Raw genomic sequence first — 22,103 nt, forward strand, 5'->3', positions numbered from 1 at the left:
AAAACAATAAAGGATTACTGTCCCCGGACAGAGAGCGGGAGAAAGCAAAAGTCAGCCAGACCACCAGGGTCAGACAAGCTGAAAGATCACAAGTGAAGTACCTTGTCACGAGGTGAACATTTAACGTGTATAAGCACAAGATTGTTTTTTGTGGTTATACAAATAGCGTTCTGGCTGTAGCGGGCATGAAAAGGAGGACCACGTTGTCAGGCGGTGCTCGCGAAAAAGCCCAGGGCGGTTCTGTAGTCACCCCCATCGCTGGAGCCGCTTCATCGGCACCCAGCACAGCTCCCCAGCAGACGGCAAAGCCGCCCGCACTGCCGCATCTGTTCTTGGACCAAGCACATCAGGGGAGAGCGCGAACGCAGTCCCCCACTACCAGAAATTATGCAGTCGAGATTCCCACATTTGGGGAATTCGCAGGGGTCAGCACAGCCGGAGTGCAATGGCCGAGCCTCGCCCTGGGTGAACCTCCTTCTTGATCAAGGTATCTCCCCTGCCAGGTAAGTATGAGTTGTACAGGCCCCTGCAAGCGGGCCGCACTCACAGCACAGTACTCGCAGCCTAGGCCAGCTCCTCGCCCCGCACGCCACCGCCTCCTGCTGGGCCCACTCTTTCGCACACTCACACGCCACACTAACACTCAAAAGCGAGGGCAAAGCGAGAAAACGAGCGCGTCGTTTCCTACACATCTGCAGTCGCCATTTCGCATCCGCAGCATGTCCCGGGATGTTATTCGGCCTCATTTACATATCACCAGGCCGGCAGATCGCCACGCAAGCTCGCGACGTGCGCCTGCCACACACCGAACAAACCTTTTCAGCAATTTCCAAAAAAACGAGCCTGCTCGCCTGCTCGCCTGCCCCCGTCTCTTACCTGCTCTCCAGAGCCTGCTGCCTTCTGTGCTTTTCTCTCGGCACCGCTGCAGCGCACACAACTCCTGCAGCGGGAGGGGGGGAGAAAGTTCCCGCGCTCCGCCGCAGGGAAGGCTCGCTCCGAGCGCACACGTCCTGTCGATGCCAGTCCAACAAGTGCTCCGCGTTAGCAGCGTCGGGGCTCCGGCGTGTCGCACCTCACCTCACCTCACCTCACCTCGCACTGCCCCCTCCTTGAATGTCTGGCGCTGGGCATGCCCCGCTCTCCTCCGCCTTATCTTATCGCGTGTGAGCACCGACAATGGCCACAATGCCGGGGAATGGCACCTGTAAAGTGTTAATTGGGGCACAGGAACAGCCCGTCTCGTCTCGGGGGGGCCGGCTTCAGAGACAATACAGCAAACACAGCGGGGCGGGGGAAGAAGACGACACGACACATGCAGGTACAATCAGCTCCGGCGGGAACGAGTCATTTGTCGGTCTTTTCAAGTGCCGAGGGCCGAGCAATCCTTCACTTGTATCGTTTCTCCCCGGTGACTAGCTCTCGCCCTGCGACTCTCGACTGGGCTCACCCCCAGCAGCCCAGCAGGTGTGAGCCTGGCCGGCACCCGGATGGGAGCTTCCCCCCCGGGAAAGCTCAGGCTGCTGCTGCTCCTGCAAGAGGTGTGACTGGGACCAGTAGGGAGCGCTCACCCTGCGGGCTGTGTGGCCCTCTTATGCCCCAGCCTCCTGATGGCGACACTCTGCTGCACAAACAGGCGCCGTCCTTCGGGGGGAGGCGTCAAACCGAGGTGTCCTGACCCTCCTTGGCCGTTCCAAATCCCAGGGCGTCTCTCTCGAGGAGTCACGGCGGTGTCACCCATCAGTCGGGGTCTCCTCCTAATCCCCGTCTCACCTGTAACGATCAATGACGAGGCCCCCCTGTCCCGCGAAATTGTACTCGTCTCCTGGCCGCTGGCTGGCGCCGTGAGATTTAGTACTCGCGCAAGAGACCGGGGGCAGAGCGCGAACGCGGTCCCCCGCCCCCCCACAAAGTGCGCGCTCCGGGTTCCCTCTCGGGGCCCTGCAACACAGCGGAAGGGCAGCGAGAAGGAGCCTCTTGCTCTGACGCCGCAAGGCCACAAGAGGGCGGAGGCGCCGCGCGCTTTATGTGCTGAAATAAACACGCGACAGCCCCGAAATGTTTGCAGTGTGCTGTGCACTGGAGGTTTTTGTCTGGTGAAGACTTGCCTGTTGCTCCTCCGTGCAGTTTATTTGTCCTGCTCCAGTGCGGGGCAAGAGCAGGGCCAGGCAACTGAAGGGAGCACAGTCGCACAGTCGCACAGTGGCCAACATCCAGGCACGCAATGCGATTTGGAAAGCAGCTCCTTTCCAAAGAGTTGCACACGAACGATCCTTGAGTCCCGCTCGGGGGGCACGGAGCCCCCGCCACACACAGCTTCAAGTAGGGAGTCAGGCGCCGTTGCTTTCGCTTACGGCCACACCACCCTGAACACGCCCGATCTCGTCTGATCTCGGAAGCTAAGCAGGGTTGGGCCTGGTTAGTACTTGGATGGGAGACCGCCTGGGAATACCAGGTGCTGTAAGCTTTTGCTCTCTCGGCCAGCAGGGGTCGCCGTTGGTGCCGTAGGCTTTGGGAGGAAAAACCCTCGACTATGGACATTTATTTCCCGGGGTGCTCACGAAAAGACCAAACATTTCAATCTTCCCACTTTTGTTTCATTCAGCAACACTGACTGGCAAACGGTATCGCGACGGTCGTCCATTTTTAAGGCATGCCAGTTCAGAAAGAGAAGCTCCCTCACATCCCTTCAGATGCACAAGAAACATGGATCAATCTGCTCATCGCTAAAGTGGCCCTTTGAATGGCATGCGTGTGATTCATATGAAAAAAAAACGGCTGTAAAACGAATATCGAAGCTGCCTCTAAATCTGCAATTGAAGGTCAGTCAATAAACAACTCGTTTTGCGTACAAATATACATACATTCATTTATAACCGATTTCGTTCATTGAGCACGGATACAACAGAGGTACAGCCATTCACTATTTGACATTCCTGCACTGATACAGAACCCAACAATCAGAAAACTGGTGAACTGTCTTTAGCATTAGCATACAGTACCGAGGCCCCCATGACCAAATCAAGGCTAACCTCGATCAGCATCCTAAACCATGCAAACTACAGCAAAAAGACTCGCTTTGAAAAGGGAATTCATGTCCAGGAGGAGTAGTGTAATGAGCTTGAAATGCTTCCATGGACCTATAACTAAGAAAATAAGAGAAATAGTGGCATCCACTCCTTTCGAATTGTGGTCCTGCTTCGGGGTACTGCTTTTACTCCTACTTCATGCACTTCAAGTTGACCATCACACCTTGATCTTCTGGTTGGATGAGCAATGTGTTGCATGCTGGTAAGAACTCGGTTTCAATGCTGGGGTATAATGACTCATGAAGAGCTTTTGGTGTTGGATTTTGTTCTTAAGATATACAGTATTTCTCTCTCTCTCTATATATATATTATATTATGAGTGCAGGACGTAAGGTAGTCAGGTTACATTGCACTACAAACTGGTACACACACACACACGGGCAACAGACTGAACTACAAAGTCAAACTGATGGAGTGTGAGAAAAACAATAAAGGATTACTGTCCCCGGACAGAGAGCGGGAGAAAGCAAAAGTCAGCCAGACCACCAGGGTCAGACAAGCTGAAAGATCACAAGTGAAGTACCTTGTCACGAGGTGAACATTTAACGTGTATAAGCACAAGATTGTTTTTTGTGGTTATACAAATAGCGTTCTGGCTGTAGCGGGCATGAAAAGGAGGACCACGTTGTCAGGCGGTGCTCGCGAAAAAGCCCAGGGCGGTTCTGTAGTCACCCCCATCGCTGGAGCCGCTTCATCGGCACCCAGCACAGCTCCCCAGCAGACGGCAAAGCCGCCCGCACTGCCGCATCTGTTCTTGGACCAAGCACATCAGGGGAGAGCGCGAACGCAGTCCCCCACTACCAGAAATTATGCAGTCGAGATTCCCACATTTGGGGAATTCGCAGGGGTCAGCACAGCCGGAGTGCAATGGCCGAGCCTCGCCCTGGGTGAACCTCCTTCTTGATCAAGGTATCTCCCCTGCCAGGTAAGTATGAGTTGTACAGGCCCCTGCAAGCGGGCCGCACTCACAGCACAGTACTCGCAGCCTAGGCCAGCTCCTCGCCCCGCACGCCACCGCCTCCTGCTGGGCCCACTCTTTCGCACACTCACACGCCACACTAACACTCAAAAGCGAGGGCAAAGCGAGAAAACGAGCGCGTCGTTTCCTACACATCTGCAGTCGCCATTTCGCATCCGCAGCATGTCCCGGGATGCAATTCGGCCTCATTTACATATCACCAGGCCGGCAGATCGCCACGCAAGCTCGCGACGTGCGCCTGCCACACACCGAACAAACCTTTTCAGCAATTTCCAAAAAAACGAGCCTGCTCGCCTGCTCGCCTGCCCCCGTCTCTTACCTGCTCTCCAGAGCCTGCTGCCTTCTGTGCTTTTCTCTCGGCACCGCTGCAGCGCACACAACTCCTGCAGCGGGAGGGGGGGAGAAAGTTCCCGCGCTCCGCCGCAGGGAAGGCTCGCTCCGAGCGCACACGTCCTGTCGATGCCAGTCCAACAAGTGCTCCGCGTTAGCAGCGTCGGGGCTCCGGCGTGTCGCACCTCACCTCACCTCACCTCACCTCGCACTGCCCCCTCCTTGAATGTCTGGCGCTGGGCATGCCCCGCTCTCCTCCGCCTTATCTTATCGCGTGTGAGCACCGACAATGGCCACAATGCCGGGGAATGGCACCTGTAAAGTGTTAATTGGGGCACAGGAACAGCCCGTCTCGTCTCGGGGGGGCCGGCTTCAGAGACAATACAGCAAACACAGCGGGGCGGGGGAAGAAGACGACACGACACATGCAGGTACAATCAGCTCCGGCGGGAACGAGTCATTTGTCGGTCTTTTCAAGTGCCGAGGGCCGAGCAATCCTTCACTTGTATCGTTTCTCCCCGGTGACTAGCTCTCGCCCTGCGACTCTCGACTGGGCTCACCCCCAGCAGCCCAGCAGGTGTGAGCCTGGCCGGCACCCGGATGGGAGCTTCCCCCCCGGGAAAGCTCAGGCTGCTGCTGCTCCTGCAAGAGGTGTGACTGGGACCAGTAGGGAGCGCTCACCCTGCGGGCTGTGTGGCCCTCTTATGCCCCAGCCTCCTGATGGCGACACTCTGCTGCACAAACAGGCGCCGTCCTTCGGGGGGAGGCGTCAAACCGAGGTGTCCTGACCCTCCTTGGCCGTTCCAAATCCCAGGGCGTCTCTCTCGAGGAGTCACGGCGGTGTCACCCATCAGTCGGGGTCTCCTCCTAATCCCCGTCTCACCTGTAACGATCAATGACGAGGCCCCCCTGTCCCGCGAAATTGTACTCGTCTCCTGGCCGCTGGCTGGCGCCGTGAGATTTAGTACTCGCGCAAGAGACCGGGGGCAGAGCGCGAACGCGGTCCCCCGCCCCCCCACAAAGTGCGCGCTCCGGGTTCCCTCTCGGGGCCCTGCAACACAGCGGAAGGGCAGCGAGAAGGAGCCTCTTGCTCTGACGCCGCAAGGCCACAAGAGGGCGGAGGCGCCGCGCGCTTTATGTGCTGAAATAAACACGCGACAGCCCCGAAATGTTTGCAGTGTGCTGTGCACTGGAGGTTTTTGTCTGGTGAAGACTTGCCTGTTGCTCCTCCGTGCAGTTTATTTGTCCTGCTCCAGTGCGGGGCAAGAGCAGGGCCAGGCAACTGAAGGGAGCACAGTCGCACAGTCGCACAGTGGCCAACATCCAGGCACGCAATGCGATTTGGAAAGCAGCTCCTTTCCAAAGAGTTGCACACGAACGATCCTTGAGTCCCGCTCGGGGGGCACGGAGCCCCCGCCACACACAGCTTCAAGTAGGGAGTCAGGCGCCGTTGCTTTCGCTTACGGCCACACCACCCTGAACACGCCCGATCTCGTCTGATCTCGGAAGCTAAGCAGGGTTGGGCCTGGTTAGTACTTGGATGGGAGACCGCCTGGGAATACCAGGTGCTGTAAGCTTTTGCTCTCTCGGCCAGCAGGGGTCGCCGTTGGTGCCGTAGGCTTTGGGAGGAAAAACCCTCGACTATGGACATTTATTTCCCGGGGTGCTCACGAAAAGACCAAACATTTCAATCTTCCCACTTTTGTTTCATTCAGCAACACTGACTGGCAAACGGTATCGCGACGGTCGTCCATTTTTAAGGCATGCCAGTTCAGAAAGAGAAGCTCCCTCACATCCCTTCAGATGCACAAGAAACATGGATCAATCTGCTCATCGCTAAAGTGGCCCTTTGAATGGCATGCGTGTGATTCATATGAAAAAAAAACGGCTGTAAAACGAATATCGAAGCTGCCTCTAAATCTGCAATTGAAGGTCAGTCAATAAACAACTCGTTTTGCGTACAAATATACATACATTCATTTATAACCGATTTCGTTCATTGAGCACGGATACAACAGAGGTACAGCCATTCACTATTTGACATTCCTGCACTGATACAGAACCCAACAATCAGAAAACTGGTGAACTGTCTTTAGCATTAGCATACAGTACCGAGGCCCCCATGACCAAATCAAGGCTAACCTCGATCAGCATCCTAAACCATGCAAACTACAGCAAAAAGACTCGCTTTGAAAAGGGAATTCATGTCCAGGAGGAGTAGTGTAATGAGCTTGAAATGCTTCCATGGACCTATAACTAAGAAAATAAGAGAAATAGTGGCATCCACTCCTTTCGAATTGTGGTCCTGCTTCGGGGTACTGCTTTTACTCCTACTTCATGCACTTCAAGTTGACCATCACACCTTGATCTTCTGGTTGGATGAGCAATGTGTTGCATGCTGGTAAGAACTCGGTTTCAATGCTGGGGTATAATGACTCATGAAGAGCTTTTGGTGTTGGATTTTGTTCTTAAGATATACAGTATTTCTCTCTCTCTCTATATATATATTATATTATGAGTGCAGGACGTAAGGTAGTCAGGTTACATTGCACTACAAACTGGTACACACACACACACGGGCAACAGACTGAACTACAAAGTCAAACTGATGGAGTGTGAGAAAAACAATAAAGGATTACTGTCCCCGGACAGAGAGCGGGAGAAAGCAAAAGTCAGCCAGACCACCAGGGTCAGACAAGCTGAAAGATCACAAGTGAAGTACCTTGTCACGAGGTGAACATTTAACGTGTATAAGCACAAGATTGTTTTTTGTGGTTATACAAATAGCGTTCTGGCTGTAGCGGGCATGAAAAGGAGGACCACGTTGTCAGGCGGTGCTCGCGAAAAAGCCCAGGGCGGTTCTGTAGTCACCCCCATCGCTGGAGCCGCTTCATCGGCACCCAGCACAGCTCCCCAGCAGACGGCAAAGCCGCCCGCACTGCCGCATCTGTTCTTGGACCAAGCACATCAGGGGAGAGCGCGAACGCAGTCCCCCACTACCAGAAATTATGCAGTCGAGATTCCCACATTTGGGGAATTCGCAGGGGTCAGCACAGCCGGAGTGCAATGGCCGAGCCTCGCCCTGGGTGAACCTCCTTCTTGATCAAGGTATCTCCCCTGCCAGGTAAGTATGAGTTGTACAGGCCCCTGCAAGCGGGCCGCACTCACAGCACAGTACTCGCAGCCTAGGCCAGCTCCTCGCCCCGCACGCCACCGCCTCCTGCTGGGCCCACTCTTTCGCACACTCACACGCCACACTAACACTCAAAAGCGAGGGCAAAGCGAGAAAACGAGCGCGTCGTTTCCTACACATCTGCAGTCGCCATTTCGCATCCGCAGCATGTCCCGGGATGCAATTCGGCCTCATTTACATATCACCAGGCCGGCAGATCGCCACGCAAGCTCGCGACGTGCGCCTGCCACACACCGAACAAACCTTTTCAGCAATTTCCAAAAAAACGAGCCTGCTCGCCTCCGTCTCTTACCTGCTCTCCAGAGCCTGCTGCCTTCTGTGCTTTTCTCTCGGCACCGCTGCAGCGCACACAACTCCTGCAGCGGGAGGGGGGGAGAAAGTTCCCGCGCTCCGCCGCAGGGAAGGCTCGCTCCGAGCGCACACGTCCTGTCGATGCCAGTCCAACAAGTGCTCCGCGTTAGCAGCGTCGGGGCTCCGGCGTGTCGCACCTCACCTCACCTCACCTCACCTCGCACTGCCCCCTCCTTGAATGTCTGGCGCTGGGCATGCCCCGCTCTCCTCCGCCTTATCTTATCGCGTGTGAGCACCGACAATGGCCACAATGCCGGGGAATGGCACCTGTAAAGTGTTAATTGGGGCACAGGAACAGCCCGTCTCGTCTCGGGGGGGCCGGCTTCAGAGACAATACAGCAAACACAGCGGGGCGGGGGAAGAAGACGACACGACACATGCAGGTACAATCAGCTCCGGCGGGAACGAGTCATTTGTCGGTCTTTTCAAGTGCCGAGGGCCGAGCAATCCTTCACTTGTATCGTTTCTCCCCGGTGACTAGCTCTCGCCCTGCGACTCTCGACTGGGCTCACCCCCAGCAGCCCAGCAGGTGTGAGCCTGGCCGGCACCCGGATGGGAGCTTCCCCCCCGGGAAAGCTCAGGCTGCTGCTGCTCCTGCAAGAGGTGTGACTGGGACCAGTAGGGAGCGCTCACCCTGCGGGCTGTGTGGCCCTCTTATGCCCCAGCCTCCTGATGGCGACACTCTGCTGCACAAACAGGCGCCGTCCTTCGGGGGGAGGCGTCAAACCGAGGTGTCCTGACCCTCCTTGGCCGTTCCAAATCCCAGGGCGTCTCTCTCGAGGAGTCACGGCGGTGTCACCCATCAGTCGGGGTCTCCTCCTAATCCCCGTCTCACCTGTAACGATCAATGACGAGGCCCCCCTGTCCCGCGAAATTGTACTCGTCTCCTGGCCGCTGGCTGGCGCCGTGAGATTTAGTACTCGCGCAAGAGACCGGGGGCAGAGCGCGAACGCGGTCCCCCGCCCCCCCACAAAGTGCGCGCTCCGGGTTCCCTCTCGGGGCCCTGCAACACAGCGGAAGGGCAGCGAGAAGGAGCCTCTTGCTCTGACGCCGCAAGGCCACAAGAGGGCGGAGGCGCCGCGCGCTTTATGTGCTGAAATAAACACGCGACAGCCCCGAAATGTTTGCAGTGTGCTGTGCACTGGAGGTTTTTGTCTGGTGAAGACTTGCCTGTTGCTCCTCCGTGCAGTTTATTTGTCCTGCTCCAGTGCGGGGCAAGAGCAGGGCCAGGCAACTGAAGGGAGCACAGTCGCACAGTCGCACAGTGGCCAACATCCAGGCACGCAATGCGATTTGGAAAGCAGCTCCTTTCCAAAGAGTTGCACACGAACGATCCTTGAGTCCCGCTCGGGGGGCACGGAGCCCCCGCCACACACAGCTTCAAGTAGCGAGTCAGGCGCCGTTGCTTTCGCTTACGGCCACACCACCCTGAACACGCCCGATCTCGTCTGATCTCGGAAGCTAAGCAGGGTCGGGCCTGGTTAGTACTTGGATGGGAGACCGCCTGGGAATACCAGGTGCTGTAAGCTTTTGCTCTCTCGGCCAGCAGGGGTCGCCGTTGGTGCCGTAGGCTTTGGGAGGAAAAACCCTCGACTATGGACATTTATTTCCCGGGGTGCTCACGAAAAGACCAAACATTTCAATCTTCCCACTTTTGTTTCATTCAGCAACACTGACTGGCAAACGGTATCGCGACGGTCGTCCATTTTTAAGGCATGCCAGTTCAGAAAGAGAAGCTCCCTCACATCCCTTCAGATGCACAAGAAACATGGATCAATCTGCTCATCGCTAAAGTGGCCCTTTGAATGGCATGCGTGTGATTCATATGAAAAAAAAACGGCTGTAAAACGAATATCGAAGCTGCCTCTAAATCTGCAATTGAAGGTCAGTCAATAAACAACTCGTTTTGCGTACAAATATACATACATTCATTTATAACCGATTTCGTTCATTGAGCACGGATACAACAGAGGTACAGCCATTCACTATTTGACATTCCTGCACTGATACAGAACCCAACAATCAGAAAACTGGTGAACTGTCTTTAGCATTAGCATACAGTACCGAGGCCCCCATGACCAAATCAAGGCTAACCTCGATCAGCATCCTAAACCATGCAAACTACAGCAAAAAGACTCGCTTTGAAAAGGGAATTCATGTCCAGGAGGAGTAGTGTAATGAGCTTGAAATGCTTCCATGGACCTATAACTAAGAAAATAAGAGAAATAGTGGCATCCACTCCTTTCGAATTGTGGTCCTGCTTCGGGGTACTGCTTTTACTCCTACTTCATGCACTTCAAGTTGACCATCACACCTTGATCTTCTGGTTGGATGAGCAATGTGTTGCATGCTGGTAAGAACTCGGTTTCAATGCTGGGGTATAATGACTCATGAAGAGCTTTTGGTGTTGGATTTTGTTCTTAAGATATACAGTATTTCTCTCTCTCTCTATATATATATTATATTATGAGTGCAGGACGTAAGGTAGTCAGGTTACATTGCACTACAAACTGGTACACACACACACACGGGCAACAGACTGAACTACAAAGTCAAACTGATGGAGTGTGAGAAAAACAATAAAGGATTACTGTCCCCGGACAGAGAGCGGGAGAAAGCAAAAGTCAGCCAGACCACCAGGGTCAGACAAGCTGAAAGATCACAAGTGAAGTACCTTGTCACGAGGTGAACATTTAACGTGTATAAGCACAAGATTGTTTTTTGTGGTTATACAAATAGCGTTCTGGCTGTAGCGGGCATGAAAAGGAGGACCACGTTGTCAGGCGGTGCTCGCGAAAAAGCCCAGGGCGGTTCTGTAGTCACCCCCATCGCTGGAGCCGCTTCATCGGCACCCAGCACAGCTCCCCAGCAGACGGCAAAGCCGCCCGCACTGCCGCATCTGTTCTTGGACCAAGCACATCAGGGGAGAGCGCGAACGCAGTCCCCCACTACCAGAAATTATGCAGTCGAGATTCCCACATTTGGGGAATTCGCAGGGGTCAGCACAGCCGGAGTGCAATGGCCGAGCCTCGCCCTGGGTGAACCTCCTTCTTGATCAAGGTATCTCCCCTGCCAGGTAAGTATGAGTTGTACAGGCCCCTGCAAGCGGGCCGCACTCACAGCACAGTACTCGCAGCCTAGGCCAGCTCCTCGCCCCGCACGCCACCGCCTCCTGCTGGGCCCACTCTTTCGCACACTCACACGCCACACTAACACTCAAAAGCGAGGGCAAAGCGAGAAAACGAGCGCGTCGTTTCCTACACATCTGCAGTCGCCATTTCGCATCCGCAGCATGTCCCGGGATGCAATTCGGCCTCATTTACATATCACCAGGCCGGCAGATCGCCACGCAAGCTCGCGACGTGCGCCTGCCACACACCGAACAAACCTTTTCAGCAATTTCCAAAAAAACGAGCCTGCTCGCCTGCTCGCCTGCCCCCGTCTCTTACCTGCTCTCCAGAGCCTGCTGCCTTCTGTGCTTTTCTCTCGGCACCGCTGCAGCGCACACAACTCCTGCAGCGGGAGGGGGGGAGAAAGTTCCCGCGCTCCGCCGCAGGGAAGGCTCGCTCCGAGCGCACACGTCCTGTCGATGCCAGTCCAACAAGTGCTCCGCGTTAGCAGCGTCGGGGCTCCGGCGTGTCGCACCTCACCTCACCTCACCTCACCTCGCACTGCCCCCTCCTTGAATGTCTGGCGCTGGGCATGCCCCGCTCTCCTCCGCCTTATCTTATCGCGTGTGAGCACCGACAATGGCCACAATGCCGGGGAATGGCACCTGTAAAGTGTTAATTGGGGCACAGGAACAGCCCGTCTCGTCTCGGGGGGGCCGGCTTCAGAGACAATACAGCAAACACAGCGGGGCGGGGGAAGAAGACGACACGACACATGCAGGTACAATCAGCTCCGGCGGGAACGAGTCATTTGTCGGTCTTTTCAAGTGCCGAGGGCCGAGCAATCCTTCACTTGTATCGTTTCTCCCCGGTGACTAGCTCTCGCCCTGCGACTCTCGACTGGGCTCACCCCCAGCAGCCCAGCAGGTGTGAGCCTGGCCGGCACCCGGATGGGAGCTTCCCCCCCGGGAAAGCTCAGGCTGCTGCTGCTCCTGCAAGAGGTGTGACTGGGACCAGTAGGGAGCGCTCACCCTGCGGGCTGTGTGGCCCTCTTATGCCCCAGCCTCCTGATGGCGACACTCTGCTGCACAAACAGGCGCCGTCCTTCGGGGGGAGGCGTCAAACCGAGGTGTCCTGACCCTCCTTGGCCGTTCCAAATCCCAGGGCGTCTCTCTCGAGGAGTCACGGCGGTGTCACCCATCAGTCGGGGTCTCCTCCTAATCCCCGTCTCACCTGTAACGATCAATGACGAGGCCCCCCTGTCCCGCGAAATTGTACTCGTCTCCTGGCCGCTGGCTGGCGCCGTGAGATTTAGTACTCGCGCAAGAGACCGGGGGCAGAGCGCGAACGCGGTCCCCCGCCCCCCCACAAAGTGCGCGCTCCGGGTTCCCTCTCGGGGCCCTGCAACACAGCGGAAGGGCAGCGAGAAGGAGCCTCTTGCTCTGACGCCGCAAGGCCACAAGAGGGCGGAGGCGCCGCGCGCTTTATGTGCTGAAATAAACACGCGACAGCCCCGAAATGTTTGCAGTGTGCTGTGCACTGGAGGTTTTTGTCTGGTGAAGACTTGCCTGTTGCTCCTCCGTGCAGTTTATTTGTCCTGCTCCAGTGCGGGGCAAGAGCAGGGCCAGGCAACTGAAGGGAGCACAGTCGCACAGTCGCACAGTGGCCAACATCCAGGCACGCAATGCGATTTGGAAAGCAGCTCCTTTCCAAAGAGTTGCACACGAACGATCCTTGAGTCCCGCTCGGGGGGCACGGAGCCCCCGCCACACACAGCTTCAAGTAGGGAGTCAGGCGCCGTTGCTTTCGCTTACGGCCACACCACCCTGAACACGCCCGATCTCGTCTGATCTCGGAAGCTAAGCAGGGTTGGGCCTGGTTAGTACTTGGATGGGAGACCGCCTGGGAATACCAGGTGCTGTAAGCTTTTGCTCTCTCGGCCAGCAGGGGTCGCCGTTGGTGCCGTAGGCTTTGGGAGGAAAAACCCTCGACTATGGACATTTATTTCCCGGGGTGCTCACGAAAAGACCAAACATTTCAATCTTCCCACTTTTGTTTCATTCAGCAACACTGACTGGCAAACGGTATCGCGACGGTCGTCCATTTTTAAGGCATGCCAGTTCAGAAAGAGAAGCTCCCTCACATCCCTTCAGATGCACAAGAAACATGGATCAATCTGCTCATCGCTAAAGTGGCCCTTTGAATGGCATGCGTGTGATTCATATGAAAAAAAAACGGCTGTAAAACGAATATCGAAGCTGCCTCTAAATCTGCAATTGAAGGTCAGTCAATAAACAACTCGTTTTGCGTACAAATATACATACATTCATTTATAACCGATTTCGTTCATTGAGCACGGATACAACAGAGGTACAGCCATTCACTATTTGACATTCCTGCACTGATACAGAACCCAACAATCAGAAAACTGGTGAACTGTCTTTAGCATTAGCATACAGTACCGAGGCCCCCATGACCAAATCAAGGCTAACCTCGATCAGCATCCTAAACCATGCAAACTACAGCAAAAAGACTCGCTTTGAAAAGGGAATTCATGTCCAGGAGGAGTAGTGTAATGAGCTTGAAATGCTTCCATGGACCTATAACTAAGAAAATAAGAGAAATAGTGGCATCCACTCCTTTCGAATTGTGGTCCTGCTTCGGGGTACTGCTTTTACTCCTACTTCATGCACTTCAAGTTGACCATCACACCTTGATCTTCTGGTTGGATGAGCAATGTGTTGCATGCTGGTAAGAACTCGGTTTCAATGCTGGGGTATAATGACTCATGAAGAGCTTTTGGTGTTGGATTTTGTTCTTAAGATATACAGTATTTCTCTCTCTCTCTATATATATATTATATTATGAGTGCAGGACGTAAGGTAGTCAGGTTACATTGCACTACAAACTGGTACACACACACACACGGGCAACAGACTGAACTACAAAGTCAAACTGATGGAGTGTGAGAAAAACAATAAAGGATTACTGTCCCCGGACAGAGAGCGGGAGAAAGCAAAAGTCAGCCAGACCACCAGGGTCAGACAAGCTGAAAGATCACAAGTGAAGTACCTTGTCACGAGGTGAACATTTAACGTGTATAAGCACAAGATTGTTTTTTGTGGTTATACAAATAGCGTTCTGGCTGTAGCGGGCATGAAAAGGAGGACCACGTTGTCAGGCGGTGCTCGCGAAAAAGCCCAGGGCGGTTCTGTAGTCACCCCCATCGCTGGAGCCGCTTCATCGGCACCCAGCACAGCTCCCCAGCAGACGGCAAAGCCGCCCGCACTGCCGCATCTGTTCTTGGACCAAGCACATCAGGGGAGAGCGCGAACGCAGTCCCCCACTACCAGAAATTATGCAGTCGAGATTCCCACATTTGGGGAATTCGCAGGGGTCAGCACAGCCGGAGTGCAATGGCCGAGCCTCGCCCTGGGTGAACCTCCTTCTTGATCAAGGTATCTCCCCTGCCAGGTAAGTATGAGTTGTACAGGCCCCTGCAAGCGGGCCGCACTCACAGCACAGTACTCGCAGCCTAGGCCAGCTCCTCGCCCCGCACGCCACCGCCTCCTGCTGGGCCCACTCTTTCGCACACTCACACGCCACACTAACACTCAAAAGCGAGGGCAAAGCGAGAAAACGAGCGCGTCGTTTCCTACACATCTGCAGTCGCCATTTCGCATCCGCAGCATGTCCCGGGATGCAATTCGGCCTCATTTACATATCACCAGGCCGGCAGATCGCCACGCAAGCTCGCGACGTGCGCCTGCCACACACCGAACAAACCTTTTCAGCAATTTCCAAAAAAACGAGCCTGCTCGCCTGCTCGCCTGCCCCCGTCTCTTACCTGCTCTCCAGAGCCTGCTGCCTTCTGTGCTTTTCTCTCGGCACCGCTGCAGCGCACACAACTCCTGCAGCGGGAGGGGGGGAGAAAGTTCCCGCGCTCCGCCGCAGGGAAGGCTCGCTCCGAGCGCACACGTCCTGTCGATGCCAGTCCAACAAGTGCTCCGCGTTAGCAGCGTCGGGGCTCCGGCGTGTCGCACCTCACCTCACCTCACCTCACCTCGCACTGCCCCCTCCTTGAATGTCTGGCGCTGGGCATGCCCCGCTCTCCTCCGCCTTATCTTATCGCGTGTGAGCACCGACAATGGCCACAATGCCGGGGAATGGCACCTGTAAAGTGTTAATTGGGGCACAGGAACAGCCCGTCTCGTCTCGGGGGGGCCGGCTTCAGAGACAATACAGCAAACACAGCGGGGCGGGGGAAGAAGACGACACGACACATGCAGGTACAATCAGCTCCGGCGGGAACGAGTCATTTGTCGGTCTTTTCAAGTGCCGAGGGCCGAGCAATCCTTCACTTGTATCGTTTCTCCCCGGTGACTAGCTCTCGCCCTGCGACTCTCGACTGGGCTCACCCCCAGCAGCCCAGCAGGTGTGAGCCTGGCCGGCACCCGGATGGGAGCTTCCCCCCCGGGAAAGCTCAGGCTGCTGCTGCTCCTGCAAGAGGTGTGACTGGGACCAGTAGGGAGCGCTCACCCTGCGGGCTGTGTGGCCCTCTTATGCCCCAGCCTCCTGATGGCGACACTCTGCTGCACAAACAGGCGCCGTCCTTCGGGGGGAGGCGTCAAACCGAGGTGTCCTGACCCTCCTTGGCCGTTCCAAATCCCAGGGCGTCTCTCTCGAGGAGTCACGGCGGTGTCACCCATCAGTCGGGGTCTCCTCCTAATCCCCGTCTCACCTGTAACGATCAATGACGAGGCCCCCCTGTCCCGCGAAATTGTACTCGTCTCCTGGCCGCTGGCTGGCGCCGTGAGATTTAGTACTCGCGCAAGAGACCGGGGGCAGAGCGCGAACGCGGTCCCCCGCCCCCCCACAAAGTGCGCGCTCCGGGTTCCCTCTCGGGGCCCTGCAACACAGCGGAAGGGCAGCGAGAAGGAGCCTCTTGCTCTGACGCCGCAAGGCCACAAGAGGGCGGAGGCGCCGCGCGCTTTATGTGCTGAAATAAACACGCGACAGCCCCGAAATGTTTGCAGTGTGCTGTGCACTGGAGGTTTTTGTCTGGTGAAGACTTGCCTGTTGCTCCTCCGTGCAGTTTATTTGTCCTGCTCCAGTGCGGGGCAAGAGCAGGGCCAGGCAACTGAAGGGAGCACAGTCGCACAGTCGCACAGTGGCCAACATCCAGGCACGCAATGCGATTTGGAAAGCAGCTCCTTTCCAAAGAGTTGCACACGAACGATCCTTGAGTCCCGCTCGGGGGGCACGGAGCCCCCGCCACACACAGCTTCAAGTAGCGAGTCAGGCGCCGTTGCTTTCGCTTACGGCCACACCACCCTGAACACGCCCGATCTCGTCTGATCTCGGAAGCTAAGCAGGGTCGGGCCTGGTTAGTACTTGGATGGGAGACCGCCTGGGAATACCAGGTGCTGTAAGCTTTTGCTCTCTCGGCCAGCAGGGGTCGCCGTTGGTGCCGTAGGCTTTGGGAGGAAAAACCCTCGACTATGGACATTTATTTCCCGGGGTGCTCACGAAAAGACCAAACATTTCAATCTTCCCACTTTTGTTTCATTCAGCAACACTGACTGGCAAACGGTATCGCGACGGTCGTCCATTTTTAAGGCATGCCAGTTCAGAAAGAGAAGCTCCCTCACATCCCTTCAGATGCACAAGAAACATGGATCAATCTGCTCATCGCTAAAGTGGCCCTTTGAATGGCATGCGTGTGATTCATATGAAAAAAAAACGGCTGTAAAACGAATATCGAAGCTGCCTCTAAATCTGCAATTGAAGGTCAGTCAATAAACAACTCGTTTTGCGTACAAATATACATACATTCATTTATAACCGATTTCGTTCATTGAGCACGGATACAACAGAGGTACAGCCATTCACTATTTGACATTCCTGCACTGATACAGAACCCAACAATCAGAAAACTGGTGAACTGTCTTTAGCATTAGCATACAGTACCGAGGCCCCCATGACCAAATCAAGGCTAACCTCGATCAGCATCCTAAACCATGCAAACTACAGCAAAAAGACTCGCTTTGAAAAGGGAATTCATGTCCAGGAGGAGTAGTGTAATGAGCTTGAAATGCTTCCATGGACCTATAACTAAGAAAATAAGAGAAATAGTGGCATCCACTCCTTTCGAATTGTGGTCCTGCTTCGGGGTACTGCTTTTACTCCTACTTCATGCACTTCAAGTTGACCATCACACCTTGATCTTCTGGTTGGATGAGCAATGTGTTGCATGCTGGTAAGAACTCGGTTTCAATGCTGGGGTATAATGACTCATGAAGAGCTTTTGGTGTTGGATTTTGTTCTTAAGATATACAGTATTTCTCTCTCTCTCTATATATATATTATATTATGAGTGCAGGACGTAAGGTAGTCAGGTTACATTGCACTACAAACTGGTACACACACACACACGGGCAACAGACTGAACTACAAAGTCAAACTGATGGAGTGTGAGAAAAACAATAAAGGATTACTGTCCCCGGACAGAGAGCGGGAGAAAGCAAAAGTCAGCCAGACCACCAGGGTCAGACAAGCTGAAAGATCACAAGTGAAGTACCTTGTCACGAGGTGAACATTTAACGTGTATAAGCACAAGATTGTTTTTTGTGGTTATACAAATAGCGTTCTGGCTGTAGCGGGCATGAAAAGGAGGACCACGTTGTCAGGCGGTGCTCGCGAAAAAGCCCAGGGCGGTTCTGTAGTCACCCCCATCGCTGGAGCCGCTTCATCGGCACCCAGCACAGCTCCCCAGCAGACGGCAAAGCCGCCCGCACTGCCGCATCTGTTCTTGGACCAAGCACATCAGGGGAGAGCGCGAACGCAGTCCCCCACTACCAGAAATTATGCAGTCGAGATTCCCACATTTGGGGAATTCGCAGGGGTCAGCACAGCCGGAGTGCAATGGCCGAGCCTCGCCCTGGGTGAACCTCCTTCTTGATCAAGGTATCTCCCCTGCCAGGTAAGTATGAGTTGTACAGGCCCCTGCAAGCGGGCCGCACTCACAGCACAGTACTCGCAGCCTAGGCCAGCTCCTCGCCCCGCACGCCACCGCCTCCTGCTGGGCCCACTCTTTCGCACACTCACACGCCACACTAACACTCAAAAGCGAGGGCAAAGCGAGAAAACGAGCGCGTCGTTTCCTACACATCTGCAGTCGCCATTTCGCATCCGCAGCATGTCCCGGGATGCAATTCGGCCTCATTTACATATCACCAGGCCGGCAGATCGCCACGCAAGCTCGCGACGTGCGCCTGCCACACACCGAACAAACCTTTTCAGCAATTTCCAAAAAAACGAGCCTGCTCGCCTGCTCGCCTGCCCCCGTCTCTTACCTGCTCTCCAGAGCCTGCTGCCTTCTGTGCTTTTCTCTCGGCACCGCTGCAGCGCACACAACTCCTGCAGCGGGAGGGGGGGAGAAAGTTCCCGCGCTCCGCCGCAGGGAAGGCTCGCTCCGAGCGCACACGTCCTGTCGATGCCAGTCCAACAAGTGCTCCGCGTTAGCAGCGTCGGGGCTCCGGCGTGTCGCACCTCACCTCACCTCACCTCACCTCGCACTGCCCCCTCCTTGAATGTCTGGCGCTGGGCATGCCCCGCTCTCCTCCGCCTTATCTTATCGCGTGTGAGCACCGACAATGGCCACAATGCCGGGGAATGGCACCTGTAAAGTGTTAATTGGGGCACAGGAACAGCCCGTCTCGTCTCGGGGGGGCCGGCTTCAGAGACAATACAGCAAACACAGCGGGGCGGGGGAAGAAGACGACACGACACATGCAGGTACAATCAGCTCCGGCGGGAACGAGTCATTTGTCGGTCTTTTCAAGTGCCGAGGGCCGAGCAATCCTTCACTTGTATCGTTTCTCCCCGGTGACTAGCTCTCGCCCTGCGACTCTCGACTGGGCTCACCCCCAGCAGCCCAGCAGGTGTGAGCCTGGCCGGCACCCGGATGGGAGCTTCCCCCCCGGGAAAGCTCAGGCTGCTGCTGCTCCTGCAAGAGGTGTGACTGGGACCAGTAGGGAGCGCTCACCCTGCGGGCTGTGTGGCCCTCTTATGCCCCAGCCTCCTGATGGCGACACTCTGCTGCACAAACAGGCGCCGTCCTTCGGGGGGAGGCGTCAAACCGAGGTGTCCTGACCCTCCTTGGCCGTTCCAAATCCCAGGGCGTCTCTCTCGAGGAGTCACGGCGGTGTCACCCATCAGTCGGGGTCTCCTCCTAATCCCCGTCTCACCTGTAACGATCAATGACGAGGCCCCCCTGTCCCGCGAAATTGTACTCGTCTCCTGGCCGCTGGCTGGCGCCGTGAGATTTAGTACTCGCGCAAGAGACCGGGGGCAGAGCGCGAACGCGGTCCCCCGCCCCCCCACAAAGTGCGCGCTCCGGGTTCCCTCTCGGGGCCCTGCAACACAGCGGAAGGGCAGCGAGAAGGAGCCTCTTGCTCTGACGCCGCAAGGCCACAAGAGGGCGGAGGCGCCGCGCGCTTTATGTGCTGAAATAAACACGCGACAGCCCCGAAATGTTTGCAGTGTGCTGTGCACTGGAGGTTTTTGTCTGGTGAAGACTTGCCTGTTGCTCCTCCGTGCAGTTTATTTGTCCTGCTCCAGTGCGGGGCAAGAGCAGGGCCAGGCAACTGAAGGGAGCACAGTCGCACAGTCGCACAGTGGCCAACATCCAGGCACGCAATGCGATTTGGAAAGCAGCTCCTTTCCAAAGAGTTGCACACGAACGATCCTTGAGTCCCGCTCGGGGGGCACGGAGCCCCCGCCACACACAGCTTCAAGTAGGGAGTCAGGCGCCGTTGCTTTCGCTTACGGCCACACCACCCTGAACACGCCCGATCTCGTCTGATCTCGGAAGCTAAGCAGGGTTGGGCCTGGTTAGTACTTGGATGGGAGACCGCCTGGGAATACCAGGTGCTGTAAGCTTTTGCTCTCTCGGCCAGCAGGGGTCGCCGTTGGTGCCGTAGGCTTTGGGAGGAAAAACCCTCGACTATGGACATTTATTTCCCGGGGTGCTCACGAAAAGACCAAACATTTCAATCTTCCCACTTTTGTTTCATTCAGCAACACTGACTGGCAAACGGTATCGCGACGGTCGTCCATTTTTAAGGCATGCCAGTTCAGAAAGAGAAGCTCCCTCACATCCCTTCAGATGCACAAGAAACATGGATCAATCTGCTCATCGCTAAAGTGGCCCTTTGAATGGCATGCGTGTGATTCATATGAAAAAAAAACGGCTGTAAAACGAATATCGAAGCTGCCTCTAAATCTGCAATTGAAGGTCAGTCAATAAACAACTCGTTTTGCGTACAAATATACATACATTCATTTATAACCGATTTCGTTCATTGAGCACGGATACAACAGAGGTACAGCCATTCACTATTTGACATTCCTGCACTGATACAGAACCCAACAATCAGAAAACTGGTGAACTGTCTTTAGCATTAGCATACAGTACCGAGGCCCCCATGACCAAATCAAGGCTAACCTCGATCAGCATCCTAAACCATGCAAACTACAGCAAAAAGACTCGCTTTGAAAAGGGAATTCATGTCCAGGAGGAGTAGTGTAATGAGCTTGAAATGCTTCCATGGACCTATAACTAAGAAAATAAGAGAAATAGTGGCATCCACTCCTTTCGAATTGTGGTCCTGCTTCGGGGTACTGCTTTTACTCCTACTTCATGCACTTCAAGTTGACCATCACACCTTGATCTTCTGGTTGGATGAGCAATGTGTTGCATGCTGGTAAGAACTCGGTTTCAATGCTGGGGTATAATGACTCATGAAGAGCTTTTGGTGTTGGATTTTGTTCTTAAGATATACAGTATTTCTCTCTCTCTCTATATATATATTATATTATGAGTGCAGGACGTAAGGTAGTCAGGTTACATTGCACTACAAACTGGTACACACACACACACGGGCAACAGACTGAACTACAAAGTCAAACTGATGGAGTGTGAGAAAAACAATAAAGGATTACTGTCCCCGGACAGAGAGCGGGAGAAAGCAAAAGTCAGCCAGACCACCAGGGTCAGACAAGCTGAAAGATCACAAGTGAAGTACCTTGTCACGAGGTGAACATTTAACGTGTATAAGCACAAGATTGTTTTTTGTGGTTATACAAATAGCGTTCTGGCTGTAGCGGGCATGAAAAGGAGGACCACGTTGTCAGGCGGTGCTCGCGAAAAAGCCCAGGGCGGTTCTGTAGTCACCCCCATCGCTGGAGCCGCTTCATCGGCACCCAGCACAGCTCCCCAGCAGACGGCAAAGCCGCCCGCACTGCCGCATCTGTTCTTGGACCAAGCACATCAGGGGAGAGCGCGAACGCAGTCCCCCACTACCAGAAATTATGCAGTCGAGATTCCCACATTTGGGGAATTCGCAGGGGTCAGCACAGCCGGAGTGCAATGGCCGAGCCTCGCCCTGGGTGAACCTCCTTCTTGATCAAGGTATCTCCCCTGCCAGGTAAGTATGAGTTGTACAGGCCCCTGCAAGCGGGCCGCACTCACAGCACAGTACTCGCAGCCTAGGCCAGCTCCTCGCCCCGCACGCCACCGCCTCCTGCTGGGCCCACTCTTTCGCACACTCACACGCCACACTAACACTCAAAAGCGAGGGCAAAGCGAGAAAACGAGCGCGTCGTTTCCTACACATCTGCAGTCGCCATTTCGCATCCGCAGCATGTCCCGGGATGCAATTCGGCCTCATTTACATATCACCAGGCCGGCAGATCGCCACGCAAGCTCGCGACGTGCGCCTGCCACACACCGAACAAACCTTTTCAGCAATTTCCAAAAAAACGAGCCTGCTCGCCTGCTCGCCTGCCCCCGTCTCTTACCTGCTCTCCAGAGCCTGCTGCCTTCTGTGCTTTTCTCTCGGCACCGCTGCAGCGCACACAACTCCTGCAGCGGGAGGGGGGGAGAAAGTTCCCGCGCTCCGCCGCAGGGAAGGCTCGCTCCGAGCGCACACGTCCTGTCGATGCCAGTCCAACAAGTGCTCCGCGTTAGCAGCGTCGGGGCTCCGGCGTGT

General features: G+C 55.3%; 13 non-coding genes across 13 annotated transcripts; 6 read left to right on the top strand and 7 right to left on the bottom strand.

The window, feature by feature from the left end:
* Positions 1-347: 347 nt before the first annotated feature.
* Positions 348-511, bottom strand: LOC148678806 (U1 spliceosomal RNA). The gene has a single exon (XR_015940506.1). It is a non-coding gene; the product is annotated as a U1 spliceosomal RNA (small nuclear RNA).
* A 1,834-nt stretch (positions 512-2,345) lies between these two features.
* Positions 2,346-2,464, top strand: LOC148678807 (5S ribosomal RNA). Its single transcript, XR_015940462.1, has one exon. It is a non-coding gene; the product is annotated as a 5S ribosomal RNA (ribosomal RNA).
* A 1,391-nt stretch (positions 2,465-3,855) lies between these two features.
* On the bottom strand, positions 3,856-4,019 carry LOC148678808 (U1 spliceosomal RNA). Its single transcript, XR_015940528.1, has one exon. It is a non-coding gene; the product is annotated as a U1 spliceosomal RNA (small nuclear RNA).
* A 1,834-nt stretch (positions 4,020-5,853) lies between these two features.
* On the top strand, positions 5,854-5,972 carry LOC148678809 (5S ribosomal RNA). Its single transcript, XR_015940464.1, has one exon. It is a non-coding gene; the product is annotated as a 5S ribosomal RNA (ribosomal RNA).
* A 1,391-nt stretch (positions 5,973-7,363) lies between these two features.
* LOC148678810 (U1 spliceosomal RNA) lies at positions 7,364-7,527 on the bottom strand. The gene has a single exon (XR_015940549.1). It is a non-coding gene; the product is annotated as a U1 spliceosomal RNA (small nuclear RNA).
* Positions 7,528-9,349: 1,822 nt separating this feature from the next.
* LOC148678811 (5S ribosomal RNA) lies at positions 9,350-9,468 on the top strand. The gene has a single exon (XR_015940517.1). It is a non-coding gene; the product is annotated as a 5S ribosomal RNA (ribosomal RNA).
* A 1,391-nt stretch (positions 9,469-10,859) lies between these two features.
* Positions 10,860-11,023, bottom strand: LOC148678812 (U1 spliceosomal RNA). Its single transcript, XR_015940623.1, has one exon. It is a non-coding gene; the product is annotated as a U1 spliceosomal RNA (small nuclear RNA).
* Positions 11,024-12,857: 1,834 nt separating this feature from the next.
* On the top strand, positions 12,858-12,976 carry LOC148678813 (5S ribosomal RNA). Its single transcript, XR_015940465.1, has one exon. It is a non-coding gene; the product is annotated as a 5S ribosomal RNA (ribosomal RNA).
* Positions 12,977-14,367: 1,391 nt separating this feature from the next.
* On the bottom strand, positions 14,368-14,531 carry LOC148678814 (U1 spliceosomal RNA). The gene has a single exon (XR_015940679.1). It is a non-coding gene; the product is annotated as a U1 spliceosomal RNA (small nuclear RNA).
* Positions 14,532-16,365: 1,834 nt separating this feature from the next.
* On the top strand, positions 16,366-16,484 carry LOC148678815 (5S ribosomal RNA). The gene has a single exon (XR_015940518.1). It is a non-coding gene; the product is annotated as a 5S ribosomal RNA (ribosomal RNA).
* Positions 16,485-17,875: 1,391 nt separating this feature from the next.
* Positions 17,876-18,039, bottom strand: LOC148678816 (U1 spliceosomal RNA). The gene has a single exon (XR_015940703.1). It is a non-coding gene; the product is annotated as a U1 spliceosomal RNA (small nuclear RNA).
* A 1,834-nt stretch (positions 18,040-19,873) lies between these two features.
* Positions 19,874-19,992, top strand: LOC148678817 (5S ribosomal RNA). Its single transcript, XR_015940466.1, has one exon. It is a non-coding gene; the product is annotated as a 5S ribosomal RNA (ribosomal RNA).
* A 1,391-nt stretch (positions 19,993-21,383) lies between these two features.
* On the bottom strand, positions 21,384-21,547 carry LOC148678818 (U1 spliceosomal RNA). Its single transcript, XR_015940721.1, has one exon. It is a non-coding gene; the product is annotated as a U1 spliceosomal RNA (small nuclear RNA).
* Between the last annotated feature and the right edge of the window lie 556 nt (positions 21,548-22,103).

Source organism: Lepisosteus platostomus, chromosome 1 (assembly GCF_059453375.1).
Source record: "Lepisosteus platostomus isolate fLepPlt1 chromosome 1, fLepPlt1.hap1, whole genome shotgun sequence".
NCBI classification, from domain to species: Eukaryota; Metazoa; Chordata; class Actinopteri; order Semionotiformes; family Lepisosteidae; genus Lepisosteus; species Lepisosteus platostomus.